The following is a 19,055-nucleotide window of genomic DNA, read 5'->3' on the forward strand; positions in this document are numbered from 1 at the left end:
AGTGAACATGAACTACAAATTCACACCCGTGCGAAGGCAGGATTTCAAAAGTTTCAAGCAAAGTCTTAACTGTCACCAATGCTGAGTTTATTTTTTTTAAACTAAGAATAACCTAGAGCTTCATTTCTAGTTGTAGTTTTCCTTAAAACCCATAAATCTCTCCTTCCTTTTCTCTCTTACTTATCTTCTGGGAAGAGAGTGGTGATAAAATTGGGGTGGGACGCAGTTACAGGGACACGGACAGTGGTGCCACTGTAGGTGCCTGGGACCCTCTGCCCAGGCTCCAGCTGCAGCTTCCCAGGGGCTCTGGTCTCCAGCAGCTCCTCGGGGACAGCGGCCAGGCCCAGGCACGTGCTTCAGAGACACGGGGTCCTCTGGAGGTACCACTGGGTACTGATGGTCAGACAGCGGAGCGCTGCCTGGAAGCCTGAGACATTTTGACACGTGTATGAGCACGAGCTCATCAGCTGAAACAAGTGAAGACTTCTAATGACAAGTCAGTGTTCTCCCGTAAGATCCATATGAAGAGTTTTCAAGATGTGCAAGAGGAGAGCTGTGGACCTTCCCCTCTCTTTGCATTGTCAGGACTCTCTCTCTCAGGCTCTGCATTTAATCTCCCTCACCTTTCACGCATTTCCACCTCTCCGAACTAAACTGACCATGTCTGAAGGCACCTTTCCAGCAGCGCATCTGCACAGAAGCACTTGCGATTGCTCCCTAGGTTTCCCTTCCCTTTCCTCTTACACCACTCAGACACCTCTCCACAGTCCCGGTGCTGCTTTGACCTTCAGGCAGTTAAAAGCTCGCCAATCTTTCAGTAGTCTCTTGAATTCTCTGTTTAGAAAACGCTTTAGTTGTGCGTATCTTTCCATTTGTTTTCTGGCAAAAACATTTCTTCCACGGTTATGCCTTGTGGGAGTTAAAGCTCATTGGTGGCAGCTTGTCCGTGGCATACAGTTGAGGAGCGTGTTTTGTTTTAAGGGTAAATCTTATCAGTTTCATTCTGTTCGTTCAGAACTCGGAAGAATCCCTCTTTGCCTTTGTGCCGCCCGGTCTCTAAGGAAAGCAGTGGGCGCTGGTGCAAAGGAGCTGTGACCTCCAGCTGCAGAGTGCGGTGGAGAAGGGTGATGGGAGGCAGAGGGAGGCGAGTCCCAGGTGGCTGAGGAGAGACATGGTGGGGTTGGGGAGGTGTGGAGCCAGGGTGTCCCTGCTGTGTCAGACCTCCGGGGACAGCTTCTCTGACCAGTCCCACCTCGGGGGGGCGGAGCCTCGTAAGCACAGACCCCGCCCCCTCTGCCCTTCCCCTCCCCAATCATGGTACTTCCACTGGGGGAGGGACCAAGCGTGGCCCCGCCCCCTTCTCCTCCTCCCCCCCTCCCCCATTCGGGTGGGGGTCATGGGGTGGGGTATGGGATTGGGGGGGTGGGGGGTAATTTTTGGAGGTGTATTTGGGTGGGGGATGGGTTTGGGGGGTGGGGGATGTACTTGCGCGGGGGTCACGGGTTTCCCTCCACGGGATTTTTTTTGCCCTGTTCCAAAACCCCTCCCCCTGCGCCCATCCTGGACAGTCTGGAACGGCCAAATCTGTGTCACAGGGGAGGAGAGGGGAGAGGGGGGGAAGGGCGGGGAGGGGGGAATGTGGGGCTGCTGAGGGGACGGGGGAGGAAATAGTAAAATAAAGTAAAATAAATAGAATAGGATAGAATAAAATGAAGTATAATAGAAAAAAGTTAAAGTAAAATAAAGAATAAAATAACGTAAAATAAAATAACAAAGAAAAAAAAAATACCATAAAATACGGTAAAAAAAATACAATAAAGAAAATAAAATAAAGAACAATAATGAATATAATAAAATAAAATAAAATAAAATAAAATAAAGAAAAACAATTAATATAATAAAGAAAAAGAAAAAAATAAGTAAAATAAAGTAAAATAAAGTAATGTAAAATAAAATTATACAAGAAAATAAGGTAAAAGAAAATAAAGTACAAGAAAATAAAGGAGAATAAAGTAAAATAATATAAAGTAAAAGAAAATAAAGTCAAATGTAAAATCAAATATAAAGTAAAATAAAGTGATAAAATAAAATAAAATAAAGAAAAATAAAATGAATAGAGCAAAATAAAATAACATAAAATAAAATACCATAAAGGAAAAAACAAAATAAACAAAAGAGATAAAATAATACAATAGGATGAGATACAATAACGCAGGAGCACCCGCCCCACTCGTGGCACTACTTTTATTCTCGGCCACTGCAGTGATTGGGGGGGTTGACAGGATGGACCTTCCAAGGTCCCCTCCCACCCAAACCAGTCTTTGGGTCCATGACTGGAAGTGTCTGAGGTCAGGTTGGATGGGGCTGCAACCAACCCCGTCTACTGGATCCCAAACCACCCAGAAATCCAATCCAAACTGTTCTTTGGGTCCGGTTGGAGGTGTTCAAGGTCAGGTTGGATGGGGCTGGGACCAACCTGGTCTACTGGAAGGTGTCCCAGCCGATGATGGGGAGGTTGGACTGGATGGACCTTCAAAGGTCCCCTTCAACACAACCGTTCTGTGGGTCTATGACTGGAAGTGTCCAACGTAAGGCTGGATGAGACTGGGACCAACCTTCTCTACTGGTTCCCAAACCTTCCAGCCCAAAAATCCAACTCAACCAACCCAAACCTTCTATGAGTCTGATTGGAGGGGTTCAAGGTCAGATTGGACAGGGCTGGGACCAACCTGGTCTGTTGGAACCCAAACCACCCAAAAATCCAACTCAACCAATGCAAACCATTCTGTGGGTCTGAGTGGATGTATCCAAGGTCCGGTTGGATGGGGCGTTGAGTAACCTGCTCTACTGGAATATGCCCCTGCCGAAGACAGGGGAGGTTGGACGAGATGGACCTTCAAATGTCTCCTCCAAGCCAAACCAATCTGTGTGTCCATGACTGGAAGGTCCGAGGTCAGGTTGGACGGGGCTTGGAGCATCCTGAGCTGCTTGAAGCTCTCCCTGCTAATGGCCACCCCACCAGAGGTTGGCGGTTGCCGTGTCACCACGGTCAGTCAATCAGCGATGAACATGTCACCCTGATGTCACAAGAGGTGCGTGGCACACCCACTCAGGGGGTATAAAAGGGCCCACCGGGTGGTGGGTCCCACACTTTGGAGGAACGTCCATAAGATGACCTCCAACATGGCTGTCGCCACCAAGAACCGACCTGCCAGCGTGAGGCGGACCAAGATGGACTTCTGGGATGGGATGGAGCACACCTTCGCTATGTCCAGCGTCACCGCTGAAGGTACGGCCAACCGCAGCCACCTCTCCGGCAGCCAAGACTCAAGGGCTTGTCACCATTTCGGAGCCAGCCATGACACTTGGCGTCTGCCACCGCGTCGCGGCTCAAGGGGGAGATGTTTGGGGTGGACCTGAGAGCTGGTGGAGATGGGGCCTGACCTGGTTCTTCTTTGTTTTTTCAGAGCGAACGGCCGTCTGGGATGCAGTGGCTGGCTACATTCAAGACCAACTCCTGCTCCACAAGGTGGTGCAACACCCGCGTCCTCCTCATGCACCATGAGGGGTGGTGGGATCCCCCTGGGGCGTGGCCTGCTCTCACCCTTCAACTCCTCAGAAAACAGGAATCTCACCCCAAAAGTCCCCACTGATGGCCAAACGGGGCCTGTGCAATGTTGGTGTCACTTCTGGTAGGGCTGATCCAGGTCGCTGGAGACCCCCCCGGGATGGCCTCGTCCTGGTTCTGCCCAAACTCCAGTGCTGGTTTTTTCTCCTGAGGAGGGGAAGGACTCAACATCTCCTCCCCAAAGTTCTCCCCACCGCCCAGCTCGTGCCTCCAAACGGTGGGAGAGGGCAGGATCCAGCCTCAAGCACCATCCCTGGATGGGGGAGGTCACCTCCAGATCTTCCCTCTAGCCAGTCCTCACCCTCCCACCCTTCTCGTCCACTTGCAGGGCGTCCGAATTCCCACCCTTGGCTCCTTCGGTACTGTCCTCGAACGCGTCCAGGTCGGAGATGAAACCCTGACTATCCAGAAGCCGGTGTTCCACCTGGCCAGGAACCTTGCTGTTGTCCACAACCTGATGGACAACAAGGACTACCTGCCCGGTAAGATGGCTGACTGCACGGTCATCTTCTCTGAAGCAACTCCAAAGTCCAATAATTGAGTGGTTTTGAGTTTTTTTGGGGCAATGCAATGATTGTGACACACAAGCTGTAGGACACGGGCCACCGGGTGAGCGTCTCCATCCTTCTCCTGTGGTTCTTCCAGGCAACAAGGAGCTGGAGCCCCTCAAGTACTCCAAGGTGGCCGTGGCAGCCGCCGTGTCCCGGCAGAAAGTGGTGGACTGCATCCAAGGCACCACGACCCTCCTCTCGCACTGCCTGGGGAAGGGGGAGAATGTGGCCCTCATCCTGAGGGAGGTGGGGGTGCTCCTCATCGAAGGCACGAAAGTGCACGTGAAATTCTACCGCAGCTTCCTGGAGAGGCTGTCTGGGAAGGAGAACTTGGAGAAGGTTGTCTTCAAGGTAAGCATTTTGGTTTCTCTGTGGTGCGTGCGGTCCCACGGCAGTGTTCTGGCACTGCTTGTGTGGGGTCCCTCAGGACACGTTCAGCCACTCGGTCCAGGTGAGAGTTACGGTCCTGCCAACACTTGCTGCCTCAAGCTCCTCCGACACTTGAGTGCCTCAGCCATGTGGGGGATGTCCCACCGTTTTTGGCCTCTTCCAATGTGGGGTGCTTTAACCACGTGGAGGGATGTCCTGCCATCTTTGGCCTCCTCCAACACTGAGACCCTCAACCACATTGAGGATGTCCTGCTGTCTTTGGCATCCTCCAGTGTGCAGTGCTTCAACCACGTTGAGGATGTCCTGAATCTTTGTGTTCCTCCATTGCAGGTCCCCCATCTGCTGGACATGATTGTGTCCCCAGTGGTACCCGTGGCCTCACTGAGCTTCTCCGGCCGTGTCATCCTCTTTCCCAAGTGAGTACGTTGGCGGCTGTAGCCGCTCTTTGATGCCAACGCCCAAGGTAGCATCTCTTCCTTGTGCCGCTGCGGGTGTCCTGGGGACACCAGGCGGCGACTCTTGATGATGTCCCCAGGCCGCAGTCACTCCCATAAGGCAGCTCTGAGGGGAAAGACAGAGGAATTTGGATGACATTTCTTCCCGTGGTGGCCTGGACTTCTTCGCTGGGCGACTCCATTTCCCAGGCCCGTCCTTGGGGATGGGATGTGGTAGACTTGGGAAGTCAATGGCCTTCATGGCAATGCCAAACTCTGCCTGCGGGCAAGTGGCCGCAGGAAGTGGCAAGTGCTGGTGGTGCCATGGGTCATATGGGTGTCTTCTCCTTCTTTCCAGGTTTGTGATGGAGTGTGTGCCCAAACACCCACCCAGGGCTCTCCTCAAGACCTCGAGACAAGTCCCTGGTGAGGATGTGCAGATGAGAAAAGACAGTTTGCCAGCTCTCCAGCAAGGTGGGAAAGGTAAAGCAGCTCCCAGCTCTTCTCCATGGGACGGGCAGCCAACTTCTGCCATGTTGTGGGGAAATGGCCGACGCTGAGCGCCAAAAGGCTCCGACTTGTCCCAAAGCTTCAGGCCAACTCCTGAGGGCCTTTTGTCCTAACGATTTGTTGGTGTCACCAAAAGAGAGCCCCGGGGTGGGATGTGCCCAAGGGTACAGTGGGAGGATGGTGGGCCAAGGCCTTCTCCTCCCCCTCTTCCCCTCAGAAATGACACCTGTCCCCTCCCCGGCACCACCCGGCTCCTCCTTCCTGACCATCATGATGATGATGAAGTCGGAAAACCACATTGGAAATGGTGCTGGTGTTGGGGAGGACACGATGGGGCTGCTAGAGGAGCAGAATGTCCAACCCTCAGACATTTTGGGAAGAGGCCTGAGCACTCCCTGCGTGTCCCTGGGTGGTCTGGCAGCGTCACAGCGACGCTCTTCTGAGGAGGTGTCTTCTTTCTGGTTCCAGTGGGGTTTCCCGGTTTTCCCTTTCCTGCTGCTCCGAGCCCGACTCAAAGCAAAACACCGCAGTTTGGGGAAATCTTGGAGCTGCAGAAGAAGAGGACAAGGTCTCTGGCCAGGTGAGGCTGAAGGCTCAGGGTGGGCGGCCACACGGGGCCATTTTACCCGGAGAGGTGGGAGACGCTCCATCCCTGGAGACATTCCAGGCCAGGTTGGATGGGGCTTTGAGCAACCTGATCTGGTTGAAGACCTCCCTGCTCATGGCAGGGGTGTTGGACTAGATGGACCTTCAAAGGTCCCTTCCCACCCAAACCATTCCATCAGCCTGACTGGAGGTGTTCAAGGTCAGGTTGGATGGGGCTGGAACCAACCTGGTCTACTGGAAGGTGGCCCTGCCGATGACAGCGGGGGGTGTTGGACTAGATGAACCTCTAAATGTCCCTTCCAACCCAAACCATTCCATGATTTTCTGACCCAGCAAGAGCCCGTTCCCCAGCCCTGAACGCTCCTTGGTCATCACCACCCAAGAGTGGTGAAGGCAGCACCTGGAGGGGTGGGATGTGGCTGCTGGGAACACCCCCATTTCACAGGGCTGGATCTTCTCCAGCTCTTCAGGAGAGCCCCAGCGTGGTCTAGGGACAATGGGACAGCTGTGTGTCAGATGAGGGTCCCGGCACAGGGGGTTTCCTCAGCCAACCTGCTGGTGGCTACATGAGGAGGCACGTGGCTCATGGGGAGGGGCAGAAAGCAGCCCCAAACCCATTGTGTCCTCAGGTAGACCTCTCCCTTTGTGTCCTTCCAGGCGGCGGTTGGTGGTCCCAAGGGTCTCCTCCGACACAAACCAACCCATGACCAGCCAACCCAAGGGCAAAGCAATGCCCAAAAGAAAACATAGACGCAGAGCCAAGAGATGGCAGCCAACCCTCAGTCCTATAGAGGAGGAAGAGGAGGAGAAGGAGGAAGAGAAGGAGGAGAAAGAGGAAGAGAAGAAGAACGAGTAGGAGAAGGAGGAGAAAGAGGAAGAGAAGGAGGAAGAGAAGGAGAAGGAGGAAGAGAAGGAGTAGTGGAGAAAATCCTCACCGAACGCACAGTGCTGAAGGCGGTGAAGGCCGAGTCCTCCCATCCTCACGAAGCCTCGGCCTTCATAACGTCTGTAATAGCCGTATTATCGGCAACGAGTTCTGAGGTCAGCCTGCTCAAGGAGCCTGCCTACGGGGCCCTCCAACGGCCACCACCGAGCCGAGGCAGCAAAACCAGCAAAGCTGTCCCTCCATGGAGAGTTCAGAGAAGACTTTAAAGGACAGTCCTGTGAAGAGTCCCTGGAAGGATCCCCTGAAGAGTCCTCCAGAGAGTTCCCTGCTGAGAACCCTCTGTCACCCGCTGCCAAGAACCCTGGCCAGACCCCCGGCTGTCCCCCAGCATCGGCCACCCCGCATGGCCCAACTGTTGGAGGAGCTGCTGAGGAGGCAGTCCCAGGAGGTTTTGACCCGCTCACTGCTGCCACCAGCCGTTGTCTCCTGCCAGGCTGTGCCTAGATCGGGAGAGGCGGGTGGCAAGCAGGCCAAGCGCCCCGCGCCACACGGCACCCCCAGGACGCAAGAGACCTCCCCGTGGGACAACATCCCACCCAAGAAGAGGAAGATGGTGGTGTGCTAGGTGGAAAAACACTCCAAACCCCTGTGGGAGGGAACGCCGGAGCGGGACGGTGCCGCAGTGGGCAGCAGCAGGCAGCACATGGGCAGCAACAAGCGGAGGGCATCTGATGGCAACACTATGGCCACCAAGCGACGCAGAAACCTGGTGGATGCTGGGGGGCAAAGTGCCCCACGCTCGCCCAGCCTCTCTTCATGGGCTGATAGAGAAGGCGTGGAGCACGCATCCCCACCGCATGCGACCCGCACCCACCCACTCCAGCCCCAGCCCCACTCTCCCACATCTCTCTCTCTTTCTTAATTCATTAAAGGTTTGATGTTTGGTTCACAGTGCGTCTGCCTGCGGTCATTCCTGCAGTGGGAGGCGCGGGGGTTAACGCAGCCCGTGCCGCATGTGTACATCTGACCCTCCACCTCTTCACCCCTGTATATGAGGAATCCCCCAAGGTTGTGGATGGAGACTGTCCTGGTTTGAGATAAAACAGAACCAATTTCGTTCAGTAACTTCGCTTCTTAGCGGGGCCTCTTCTAACTACTAAAATAACTGCATATTGTGCAGACAGTGTTCACTCTCTCAGAGAGATCAGACCAATGTTTACAGCTGATGCCCAGGCGTGGGATGCAGAGAGGCTCCTGCTTATACTTATTGCTATAGCCCCCACGGCCAACCAACTTTGTTATTTGCCCCGTCGGAGGGTCGGAAGCGGAAAAGCATAGTGGGGTCCCACCTGGAGGGAGGAGCGGACAGGACAGGTGACCCAAAACTGACCAATAGGGTATTCCATCCCATCTGCCTCATGCTCAGTAGAAAAGCTGAGGGATCAAAGGTTCACGGGCTCTTCCTTCAATGGCCGATGTCTGAGGAGGACTCTGTTTGTCTGCCTGTGATCCCAATCCTGACTCTGGATCCGGAATCCAGTTCCCGTCCGTCACTGAGTCCAGCCTGGGACTGCCCCAGTGCCAGCCGGTGACGTGATTGTCATCTCGGGAGCTTGATACGGTTTTGTATATATTTTTCATTATTTCTTTTTATTTTATTATTAATATTTCATTAAAGTAGTTTAGTTTCTTCTAAACTCGTAAGTCTCTTTTTCCTCCTCTGCCTCTCTCTTTGTACAGGGGTAGAGGGGAGCATCTGTCGGTCCCGTCTGGGGTCCCTCGGGTCCCCAGTGGTGGATTTGGCCTAAACCACGACATACCCAAAGAACACACAAGTTAAAAACCGCACATGAGGATAACTCATCACTTTCTTATTGAACCAACATTATATTGATTCTGAATAAATAGTCCATGTTTGTAATTTCTGCTTATAGCAACTACCTGAATTTCTGCAAAATCCGTTATTTAACACAAAGTCCTTCAAAACAGGTTTGTTCTTCAAAGAAACATTTATATTGCACCTGGTGAAAATCCGGGGGTGGGTGTAGGGCTCTCTGTCATTGCATCCATTTCAGCACTGGGGATTTAGGTGTTAATACCTGGGTGATGGCCTTTGGCTCCAGACCCCATCATGTCTCAGGGGATGGCCCAGTCGTACTGACTAGAGACCAAAAGCGGCGTGGTTTTGAGATGCTGCTCCTAGAGCCAGCTGTTAATGTCTGGAACTGGGTGAAACTGACCTTCAAATATTCAAATATTTTCAAATGTGACTTTGTTTTCCTCTAAAAAATTACGCAGAAACCCGTTAAGAAATAACCGGCAACTTGGCACTTACAGATGTCAGCTGGGATGTTGTTCATACCCAGGATACAAACCCAAGTGTCTATTTGTCACCATAATACTGTTATACCTGGACTACTGAATCACCTCCCCCGTTAATTAAAACCAAGAATTTTTAATCTGCTATGCCAGCAAGTTGAAGGCAAAGAAAGGAATTGTATTGGCATTTGAATAGGGTTGCGTATGATTTTTTTTAGCTGTCATTTTAGGGATCTTCCTAAGTGTCAGTGACATGAAAGATGAACTCGCAAACAGCAATTTAGGTTGCCAAGGTCCACAGAGTAAAAGTGTTGCTTTACTTGGGTATTTGCTAGATCAAATCCTTCTAGTAGTAAAAGTGGTGAGTAGGCAGGTGATGATGTAAGAGAAATGAAAAGTAGTGTGTGTGGTGGTGGGAGGCGGTTGGTAGGGCCACGAGTAGCAATATCTGTTGACAGAGCACAACATGTGAGATGGATGAGACCCCTCTCAGACAGATAACATCAGATTACAATGCTGTGTGTGCAGGTGTATTTCCAGTTCATCGTTTCGAATAAATTTTTCAGGCTTGAACACTGGATGCAGGCTATTGAAGTACAGTACTAGTGTACAAGGCAGCATAATATCTGAAAATCAGAGTATTTATGGAAAAAAAAAATTATAAGTTGGGATTTTTCCCTCAGTCCATTCTAAGAAGAGCTCTTGTCTACCAGGAGTCCTAGTAGACAGCCGGAACCTGGAACGGGGTAAGACTCCAGGGCAGGGAACCAAGACAGATGTCAGAAATCGGGGGAAGCCAAAGTGAGAGCAAGTCATCGAACCATAGAATAATATAATAGTTTAGGTTGGAAAGGACCTTAAAGATAATCCTGTTCCAAGTCCCCTGCCATGGGCAGGGACACCTCCCACTAGACCAGGTTGCTCAAAGCTCCATGCACCCTGGCCTTGAACACCTCCAGGGATGAGGCATCCACAACTTCTCTGGGCAACCTGGGCCAGTGCTCAGCAACCTCAGAGTGACAAATTTCTTCCTCATGTCTAATCTAAATCTCCCCTCTTCCAGTTTGAAGCCATTACCCCTCATCCTATCACTACATGCCCTTGTAAAAAGTCCCTCTCCAGCCTTCTTGTAGGCCCCCTTCAGATGCTGGAAAGCTGCTATAAGGTCTCCCCCGAGCCTTCTCTTCTCCAGGCTGAACACCCCCAACTCTCTCAGCCTGTCTTCCCAGCAGAGGTGCTCTGATCATCTTCGTGGCCCTCCTCTGGACCCGCTCCAACAGGTCCATGTCCTTCTTATGTGGAGGCATCCAGAGCTGGACACAATAGTCCAGGTGGGGTCTCAGAAGAATGGAGTAGAGGGGCAGAATCCCCTCCCTCGCCCTGCTGGCCACGCTTCTTTTGATGCAGCCCAGGATATGGTTGGCCTTCTGGGCTGTGAGCACACGTTGCCGGCTCATGTTGAGCTTCTCGTCAGTCACTCCAGTCATAGGAGCCATCCCACCACGTCTCTGTGATGCCAATGAGATCATGGACCTGGAGGTGTGCACACGTCTCTAACTCCTCTTGTTTACTCCCCACGCCATGTGCGTTTGCATAGAGGCACTTAAGCTGGGTCCCCGTTGAAGGTGACTTAGTGGCTGGAGTGGCTGCAGTTCCTTTGTGCTGTTCTCCAGGTGGCCTTCCTTTGAGGTGTTTACCTGTGTTTCCCCATTGGCTCCTCTTGCCTCAGGAGCCCCTGGCTCCTCTTCATAAGACTACGAGTGTGCTGCAGTATACCCAGCACATCTTGGAGCAAGAGGCTGAGGGCCCTCGCTCGCGCCCCATCCCTCATACCTTGGAGTGTCGTCCCTTGGCTTGTCACAGCCATCCTGATAACACCCTGCGAGTGTCCCTGCACTGGCCCAGCCTTTCCTGCCCCAGAAAAGCTCCAGAAAGGCCCAGTTTGCTGCCAAAAAGGGGTTCCGCTGCGGCCCTGCCTGTACCAGCACTGCTCATTTCAGCGAGTCGGCATGGCGTGTCATAGATGGATGAAGAAGTGGACTAAACCAGCGTTGTTCCTGGGCCTTATCTCCAGAGCTGTGGACAGGTGTCACCAGAGAACTCCAGAGAGACCTCTAGTCAGAAGCAAACACCTTGAGTTCCTGAAATTCCCCCAGGAAAGGGTAGCCTGTCATATCTGGGCATGTTGAGCCTAACTAACCCCATGGCAAGGGGTTGTGTGCTCTTTCTGTGAGTGCCCATACTGCTTCCAGTGCAGTTTCCACTTCCCCCGTGTTGGCGCCAGGCAGCTGGTGCTGCCGTGCCCACCACATAGGCATGACATTGGGTCTGGTGTGAGTCAGAGACTGTGCCTAAGAGGCACTGCGGACAAGGGCATCCTGTAGAAGAGCAACGTCCAACAATCAGAAAGAGAAAATGGACGCAGGCCTTTTCCTTTTTACTGCAATATGGATGAATTCAAAGTTCGTGTGCTGCACAATAACATTGCAAATACGAAAAGTGCATTGATTTGTTTTAATACTTAGAAATCTTGTCAAACGAATTCAAGTTTGATTTGGCTTACACTACCCAGGGCTAATAATATCCTATTCTGGACACTGACAAAGGCTCTATCAAGGTAAAGTGTTGTATCTTACTTTCTCTGGCATGAAATACAACAAATCTGATCTGCAGGAGTGTTATTGAAATGGGTTTGCTAGGATACGCATGCTGCTCCTAGGCAAGCAAGAGATGCGGAAGAATAACAGCAAGTGGAATAACAGAAAATGCCCACGCTTCATCTTATTTCTTTGATATTTTTAATATAATGCACAGAATCCTGATTGTATATAGAGCTGCAAATTGGTCAGCTTGAACAACACAAATAGACTTACCATTTTTCATCATTTTTATTTTCAGTCCGTTGCATTTCCTGGCTCTCAGAAAATGCTATCCCTGTACTGGAATGGTTTTGCTGCAAATATTATGGGTAGATATAAATTCCTAAGGAAAAGAATATCTTTTCTGATTTTCTTCTAATTAAGTGCAAATTATTTTTGTGAACTTGATATTCTTTCTCAAAATCTACATTTTGTACTTAGTAAAGAGAATTCTGATTCAGAAAATTGATAGCAAAAGAACGTCTACAAGCCAAAAATTGCTAAATCCTCCAAAACTGATGCCATGAGGAGCGATACAGGCCTGCCTATTATTCAGCATGTTTAACGAGTTTCACAGGTGGGGTCCTGAACTCACTCACTTCAGCCCAGGTATTACTGATTGTGTGTTTCCCTCAGCTGTAAATATCTTAAAAGGTATTGGAAGAAAGAAGGTTTCTGCCTCAAATTAATCTATCCACCAGCTGGAAGAGACAGCCAGCCTTTTTAAAATAGCGTAGAATGGTCAAAGTGTTCCTCTTTTCAAAAGGCCTTATTCAGCACTGCCTCATCTGTCCAGTCAGAGGAGTGAGTGCCTGTGATTCTTCCTACTCTCTGTAGTTGGAAGATGCTCTCGGAAGAGAGCGTCTTTCCTACTTTCTTGTAGTTGGAAGACGTCAACCTCCGCAGAAGATTTTTCCTAAAAGGCACAATCTGTCTATTTAATGATTCCTTCAATATAATGATTTAAAAACTGTACCTGCTGGTCTGAACCTGGACTTGATATTCTAGTTCCCTCCTAATAAAATAATGTTCTTGTCTGCAGATGCCCCATTGCCACAGGGTGTACAAGAAGGGATTCTGCCTCCGGCCCATCATCAAGAATCACTCAGAAATCAAAAGAATATTTTACTACCCGTTCACCCTCCACTGATTATAAACCTCAATGACGAGGAGGATGAAGAGGATGACGAAGAGGAAGAGAACTGTAAAGAGTTTTTTTCTCTCTTTTACAAGGAAGCAGAATGGGTTTTTTGGACTCTTGCAGTGTATACATCGCAACTGATGTATTATAATAACAATTACATTGTTAGAAAAGAGTTGTTGACAAGTTTTGGAAATAGCTTCCAGCTAATCCTCAAAATATCGGAACTGGTAGTCCCCAGATGTGAGTGAGGCAATGTTTTCTAACCCCTGTGAAATGCCTAGCTATATATTTCAATGGTGGTACAATTCACTTCTTTTTCATTCAATGAAGTTTAAAATGTGATCCACTATTCAGATGATGTGATCCACCATTCAAAAATTCTCAAAATTTGGGGATGAAATCACAAATTCAGGAGGTACTTCTTTCCTGGGAAACAAACTTTGGAAGAGGGGGTGTAGACACTCATCACTGAAGGTGAAGTCACAGGTTTGTTTAAAAAAGATAGCCGAGTGACCTCAACTTAAATAATTTGTTTGACTGATTTCCTAAACTCTGAAGGCAGTCTCATTTTATTGCAGAAAGTTACTCTTGAGTCTAGCGAAGAGAAACCAGACAAAACTCTTCACTAGATTAACTGCAGTGTCTATATGTATATATTTACATTATTATTTATTCCCTTTTTGTGAACTGTAGTTAAACCGTTGACTGTATCTCACTCAGAGATGAGAGATTCAGAGTGATGGAATGAATTGCACATTCCCAGAGTGTGAGAGAACAACCTACTCTCCTGCGTGCACCCTGCAAATGACGGTGCATTTTTTTTCCCTCTTGGGATATATTTAGCTGAGTATTACAAGATTCCGTACCGTCTCGAACACCAATCAACAAAAACTGTGTCTTCACCTCAGCAAAATGAGCTATTACCCTTGGAAGCGACCGGGCGAGACTTGCAGAAAGGCAAGTACTTTCCATCTTCTCAGACAATGTTTACCAGTTTTTAAATTACTGTTAGAGGAAGAAACTATGACATCATTTGCCCATCCTCCCTGCTTTTTGAACTTAGTGATGATGAAAGATAGCATATTACAAAGAGGATAGAAACACTTTTAATTTTCCCCCATATATATAGGGGATCAGGCCTAGTACCAGGGGATCAGGCCTAGTTACCAGGGGGTGAGGCCTAGTCAGCATGGGTTTATGGAAGGCAGGTCCTGCCAAACGAACCTCATCTCCTTCTATGACAAGATAACCAGAATCTTGGACGAGGGAAAGGCTGTTGGTATTGTATACCTGGACTTTCGAAAAGCATTCGATACTGTCCCCCATACAATTCTCGTGGAAAAACTGGCTTCGCAGGGCCTGGATGAGCATACGATCCGCTGGATCAAGCACTGGCTGACTGGAAGGTCCCAAAGAGTGGTGCTCAAAGGATTTAAATCCAGCTGGCGGCCAGTCACAAGTGGTGTGCCTCAGGGCTCAGTGTTGGGACCATTTCTGTTTAACGTCTTTATTGATGATCTCGATAAGGACATAGGGTGTATCATCAGCAAGTTTGCAGATGACACCACGTTAAGCAGGAGTGTTGATTCCCAGGAGGATAGGGAAGCTCTACAGAGAGACTTAGATTGGATCATTAGGCCAACATCAATGGTATGAGTTTCAACAAGGGCAAGTGCCAGGTCCTGCACTTGGGCCACAATAACCCCGTGCAGCGCTACAGGCTTGGGGAGGTGTGGCTGGAAAGCTGCCGGGCAGAAAGAGACCTGGGGGTTCTAATTGACAAGGGGCTGAATATGAGCCGGCAGTGTGCCCAGGTGGCCAAGAAAGCCACCGGCATCCTGGCTGGTCTTAGAAATAGCGTGGCCAGCAGAAGTAGGGAGGTGATTGTGCCCCTGTACTCAGCACTGGTGAGGCCACACCTCGAGTATTGTGTCCAGTTTTGGGCACCTCAATACAAGAGAGATATCGAGGTGCTGGAGGGAGTGCAGAGGAGGGCAACGAAGCTGGTGAAGGGCCTAGCAAACAAATCATACGAAGAGCGGTTGAAGAAGCTGGGACTGTTTAGTTTGAGGCGGAGGAGGCTGAGGGGAGACCTCATCACTCTCTACAACTATTTGAAAGGGCACTGTAGAGAGGTTGGTGCTGGTCTCTTCTCACAGGTAATTAATGACAGAACAAGAGGGAATGGCTTCAAGCTCCAACAGGGTAGAGTTAGACTGAACATTAGGAAAGAATTTTTCACAGAGAGAGTGGTCGGGCATTGGAATAGACTGCCCAGGGAGGCAGTTGAGTCACTATCCCTGGATGTGTTTAAGAGATGTTTAGATGTGGTGTTGGGGGATATGGTGTAGGGGAGAACTTTGTAGAGTAGGGTAGATGGTTGGACTCGATGATCCCAAGGGTTTCTTCCAACCTAGACAATTCTATGATTCTATGATTCAATGATTCTACATATATTGTCACACACGTGGTGACTCCCTGTAACAACTGAGTGTAGATAGAAAAGGTGGAAATGGGCTGTTAACCCTTCGTGTACTTTCCTGAGATATACAACATACATCTTTCATAGAGCTTTTCTTCATGATCAAGATTTGTGTGGTCTAAGTTTAGCCACCCTAAGGTTAGGAATGTAGTTTAAATTTCTCATGTAGGCTCTCTGTTGGAAATGGAGAGATATAGGCACTCTTTTGGGGCTATTTATTGAATCATAAGACAGTGCCAAAGACAGGTGAGAGGACTCACTTTCCCAGAGGTGCTCCATGCTCTCTGCTGGCTGTCTTGAGTGTCTACAGGATTAGATGCAGTGATACACCAAACTTTTATATTACTAAATGTAGATTAAATAAATACCCCCTTGAAGTGTCTTGTAAAAGGTAGTAACAAGAGAGTTCCGTTTTGTTTTGAATGTTGGGCTTTATCCAACATAATTAAGGTCAGAGGAAGACAAGCTAATAAATATTTACCTCCCTTAATATGTTTCTCCTTATTCTTGGCCAAGTGGCATGACTGAAGAAAATATAATTAGTTTATTCAATGAATCAGTAACAATATAATTCCACTATAGGAGGGAGAGTTCTGTTCTTAACATGACAAGACACCAGAGTAATCAGTAGATTAGGCATGAAGAATTGCCACTGACCTGCCACGTGTAATAAAAAAGATTATTATTGTTTGTTTTGTGTAAATGTGCAGGATAAAATCTTGATAATACTGTGTCGTTGTTGGGACGGACACGACACTGGACATCAAGTTGCAGCAATCCAATTTCTTTACTTAACAAGCAGTGCTTTTTTAGAGTCTTTTACCCAGGTGCTTATCTATGCATATATTCAGCATTCTACTTTTGCCCGATACGCTCTCACATCACACACTGTTCATGCTCTGGTCAAAGCCAGGATGTTTGCCAACCTTTATCTTTTTACTTAGCTCTTCTCAGGACTCCCCAGTCTCTTCAAGGGTACACGGATATCTGCTCAAGGTCAACGTTAAACTCGCATTCTGATCCCTCGGACCAGCCAAGGTTTCCCACAGGATGGAATACCCTGTTGGTCAGTTTTGGGTCACCTGTCCTGTCTGCTCCTCCCTCCAGGTGGGACCCCACTATGCTTTTCCGCTTCCGACCCTCCGACGGGGCAAATAACAAAGTTGGTTGGCCTTGTCTGTTATGGCAATAAGTATAAGCAGGAGCCTCTCTGCATCCCATGCCTGGGCATCAGCTATAAACAATTGGTCTGATCTCTCTGAGAGAGTGAACACTGTCTGCACAATATGCAGTTATTTTAGTAGTTAGAAGAGGCCCCGCTAAGAAGCGAAGTTACTGAACGAAATTGGTTCTGTTTTATCTCAAACCAGGACAGTCTCCATCCACAACCTTGGGGGATTCCTCATATACAGGGGTGAAGAGGTGGAGGGTCAGATGTACACATGCGGCACGGGCTGCGTTAACCCCCGCGCCTCCCACTGCAGGAATGACCGCAGGCAGACGCACTGTGAACCAAACATCAAACCTTTAATGAATTAAGAAAGAGAGAGAGATGTGGGAGAGTGGGGCTGGGGCTGGAGTGGGTGGGTGCGGGTCGCATGCGGTGGGGATGCGTGCTCCACGCCTTCTCTATCAGCCCATGAAGAGAGGCTGGGCGAGCGTGGGGCACTTTGCCCCCCAGCATCCACCAGGTTTCCGCGTCGCTTGGTGGCCATAGTGTTGCCATCAGATGCCCTCCGCTTGTTGCTGCCCATGTGCTGCCTGCTGCTGCCCACTGCGGCACCGTCCCGCTCCGGCGTTCCCTCCCACAGGGGTTTGGAGTGTTTTTCCACCTAGCACACCACCATCTTCCTCTTCTTGGGTGGGATGTTGTCCCACGGGGAGGTCTCTTGCGTCCTGGGGGTGCCGTGTGGCGCGGGGCGCTTGGCCTGCTTGCCACCCGCCTCTCCCGATCTAGGCACAGCCTGGCAGGAGACAACGGCTGGTGGCAGCAGCGAGCGGGTCAAAACCTCCTGGGACTGCCTCCTCAGCAGCTCCTCCAACAGTTGGGCCATGCGGGGTGGCCGATGCTGGGGGACAGCCGGGGGTCTGGCCAGGGTTCTTGGCAGCGGGTGACAGAGGGTTCTCAGCAGGGAACTCTCTGGAGGACTCTTCAGGGGATCCTTCCAGGGACTCTTCACAGGACTGTCCTTTAAAGTCTTCTCTGAACTCTCCATGGAGGGACAGCTTTGCTGGTTTTGCTGCCTCGGCTCGGTGGTGGCCGTTGGAGGGCCCCGTAGGCAGGCTCCTTGAGCAGGCTGACCTCAGAACTCGTTGCCGATAATACGGCTATTACAGACGTTATGAAGGCCGAGGCTTCGTGAGGATGGGAGGACTCGGCCTTCACCGCCTTCAGCACTGTGAGTTCGGTGAGGATTTTCTCCACTACTCCTTCTCTTCCTCCTTCTCCTTCTCTTCCTCTTTCTCTTCCTCTTTCTCCTCCTTCTCTTCCTCCTTCTCTTCCTCCTTCTCCTCCTCTTCCTCCTCTATAGGACTGAGGGTTGGCTGCCATCTCTTGGCTCTGCGTCCATGTCGTCTTTTGGGCATTGCTTTGCCCTTGGGTTGGCTGGTCATGGGTTGGTTTGTGTCGGAGGAGACCCTTGGGACCACCAACCGCCGCCTGGAAGGACACAAAGGGAGAGGTCTACCTGAGGACACAATGGGTTTGGGGCTGCTTTCTGCCCCTCCCCATGAGCCACGTGCCTCCTCATGTAGCCAGCAGCAGGTTGGCTGAGGAAACCCCCTGTGCCGGGACCCTCATCTGACACACAGCTGTCCCATTGTCCCTAGACCACGCTGGGGCTCTCCTGAAGAGCTGGAGAAGATCCAGCCCTGTGAAATGGGGGTGTTCCCAGCAGCCACATCCCACCCCTCCAGGTGCTGCCTTCACCACTCTTGGGTGGTGATGACCAAGGAGCGTTCAGGGCTGGGGAACGGGCTCTTGCTGGGTCAGAAAATCATGGAATGGTTTGGGTTGGAAGGGACATTTAGAGGTTCATCTAGTCCAACGCCCCCCGCTGTCATCGGCAGGGCCACCTTCCAGTAGACCAGGTTGGTTCCAGCCCCATCCAACCTGACCTTGAACACCTCCAGTCAGGCTGATGGAATGGTTTGGGTGGGAAGGGACCTTTGAAGGTCCATCTAGTCCAACACCCCTGCCATGAGCAGGGAGGTCTTCAACCAGATCAGGTTGCTCAAAGCCCCATCCAACCTGGCCTGGAATGTCTCCAGGGATGGAGCGTCTCCCACCTCTCCGGGTAAAATGGCCCCGTGTGGCCGCCCACCCTGAGCCTTCAGCCTCACCTGGCCAGAGACCTTGTCCTCTTCTTCTGCAGCTCCAAGATTTCCCCAAACTGCGGTGTTTTGCTTTGAGTCGGGCTCGGAGCAGCAGGAAAGGGAAAACCGGGAAACCCCACTGGAACCAGAA

Source organism: Vanellus vanellus (assembly GCF_965231255.1).
Source record: "Vanellus vanellus genome assembly, contig: HAP1_SCAFFOLD_36, whole genome shotgun sequence".
Lineage (NCBI taxonomy): Eukaryota > Metazoa > Chordata > Aves > Charadriiformes > Charadriidae > Vanellus > Vanellus vanellus.